The following is a 2,164-nucleotide window of genomic DNA, read 5'->3' as shown; positions in this document are numbered from 1 at the left end:
TCCGCCAACCTTCATTTTTGGGCGTGGATGTTACCATAGACAATTGTACTTCATTTGTGGCTGCCATGATTTCTTTTTCAGAATCTGAGCTTTCTATAGAGTGTGCTCGCTTGCTTCCTCCAATTTCTTGCCCTCGGATGCATTTCTCACTTTGCTGCTATGAATTGGTTATCTTTAGAACTATTGCAGATTCAATCTGATTTTCATCATTCTGTGGGTTGTGTGGAATGCTTTTTTCACTGATTTCTGGATTATTTCCTGGATATTCTGCTTCTTGAAATATGTTGGTAGTTTCTGTGTTTTTTTCCTCTTCTATGTCATCTGTCCATGTGGCTGAAAACTGCCATCCTTTCGGCTTTGGTGGTTGTCCTCTTTTCCTGTCTTTTTTGTTTTGTGGGCACGCACTTTGTAGATGACCTATTTGACTACATATGCGGCATCTGAAGGCAATATTTTCATAATCCAATGGTTGGGCCCATTCCTTTTCATTGTGGAGTAAGAGGATGTGGCCTGGTAATCTTTGACTGAGGTCAACCTCCACACATATCCTTGGAAAGGCATTCCTTGTCTACTTTTAGGGATTTCCCCAAGGTGTTGATAATGCCTTCTAATACTCTGATGTGCCAAAAGTGAAGAGGTAGGTTGTATAGCTTTACCCACACTGGAATTTTGGAAACCACCATGGTGTTTGTGTCAAAATTCAGAAACCAAGATGTCATAAAAAGGCTAGCATTACCCCAGAACCATGGTCCCTCGTTCAATGCATATTCCTTATCATTCACTATGTCGAATTTGACAATAAAAAACCCTTTTGAACAGAGTTGGATATCGCAGTTTTCTGTCCATATGGAGTAAATCCATTGACGAAGGGCTTCCGGTTTGGGCCAAAAACCATTAAACCTGCATATGACTGCTTTAGATAAATAATCAGCATGTATTTCATTTACCTTGGGTATAGCAATTGTCAGTGCAGGGTTCTAAGTTGTTTTCTCGACGATGTAGGCACCAGGGGTTGTAGCTTGCTGTTCTATTTGTGCTTGTGATTCCATCTTCCCTTTTACTGCATCTTTGAAGGAAACCGGTCCTTTTGAGCTTGTGCCGGAACAGCCTCCGCGGAGTCTTGTACTGAGGTAGATAGTTGAGTCATTGCCTATGTCATATTCTTTTAGTTTTCGCTCCTCCTGCAATACGTTTCCTATGTAGATCAGGAGTTGTTTGCAGGGTGGAATTCCTGTCCTGTCTTGTATCCTCTATTTAAGTGTTTTTATCTCCTCCCACCTCCCTATCTTGATGCATACTGTGTTCCCTTCCATAGTTCTAATAAAGAGGGTACATTGTTTACCTTCGATCATTTCAGGAGCAGATGCTTCAGGATCCAAAGTTGGGGTGTTTCCTTGTTCCTGCCCAATCGACGCAGCTCTCTGTTGCCTGATCTGATCTACAATCTAGGGCTGTGATTCAGGGCGCAGAGGAGCCTTTCTGTGAGCAGGCCTCCAGATCGCCAAATCTATTGAAATAGTGGCAGATTTGAGGTTAATAACCCATTTCAACTCCCTTGTGGTTTTGGGAAGCACTTGGTCTAGAGTATGGTATCGGATCCCCCAGAAATTATTCAGCTGCGGCACCCTGAGGTCGTTCACATAATGGTCTCTGCCCTTAAGGGCGGCATCATTCTGATCTGCACCATCAGTAGCATAGTCGTCCTTTGCTGCGTTCTGTTTATGTACAGCTCCCGTTCCAGATCCGAGTGTGTCTTCCAGCTTGGGTGGGGTAGTTCAGGATGGGGAGACTGATTTCTCTGCAGATATGATGTCGTGACAGGCTGCGTGATAGAAGATGGGTTCTATTATCTCTTCTAGCAGGTTTGGAGTGGAGTCGTTTCGGCCAGAAGGTGCAGCAACTGCGTTTGCCGCCATCGTTGTTCCCTCTTCAGCGATCACAGAAGCACTTCTCCTCCTCCTACCTACGTACTGCCATTCGAGTACAACATGGCCTGAGACAGGCTTTTAAATGAAGTGCCTTGTAGGCCAGACTGCCAGATCTAGTGCTGGGCTGCCAGATCTAGCATTGTGGAAACCAGATCTAGCATTCTGAGTGCCAAATATCCATTGATCTTGGGACTGATTCTGTATAAAAATGATGGCTGCAAAAACCCTTACCTTCT

This window comes from Pinus tabuliformis, chromosome 6 (genome assembly GCF_031772625.1).
Source record: "Pinus tabuliformis cultivar Carrire ecotype Pingquan chromosome 6, CPIR1, whole genome shotgun sequence".
Lineage (NCBI taxonomy): Eukaryota > Viridiplantae > Streptophyta > Pinopsida > Pinales > Pinaceae > Pinus > Pinus tabuliformis.
This window is presented reverse-complemented; position numbering follows the sequence as displayed.